Source organism: Lupinus angustifolius, chromosome LG09 (genome assembly GCF_001865875.1).
Source record: "Lupinus angustifolius cultivar Tanjil chromosome LG09, LupAngTanjil_v1.0, whole genome shotgun sequence".
NCBI lineage: Eukaryota > Viridiplantae > Streptophyta > Magnoliopsida > Fabales > Fabaceae > Lupinus > Lupinus angustifolius.
In genome coordinates, this window is record NC_032017.1 from 16,427,899 (window position 1) to 16,428,277 (window position 379).

A 379-nucleotide genomic window follows, 5' to 3' on the forward strand; every position below is an offset into this window, starting at 1 on the left:
TCCTATCCTCATCCTCATCCTCATCCACATCCTATCCCCATCCTCATCTTCATCCTATCCTCTTCCTCATCCTCCTCCTATCCTTATCCTCATCCTCGTCCTCTTCCTCGTCCTCATCCTATCCTCATACTCATCCTCTTCCTCATCCTATCCTTATCCTCTTCCACCTTCTCATCCCCATCCTAATCCACATCCTATCCTCATCCTTGTCCTCATCCACATCCTATCCTCATCCTCATTCTCGTCCTAAACCTATCCTCATCCTCATCCTCGTCCTCATCCTATCCTCATTCTCAACCTATCCTCATCCTCATCCTCATCCTCTTCCACATTCTCATCCTCATCCACATCCTATCCTCATCCTCATTCTCGTCCTCAT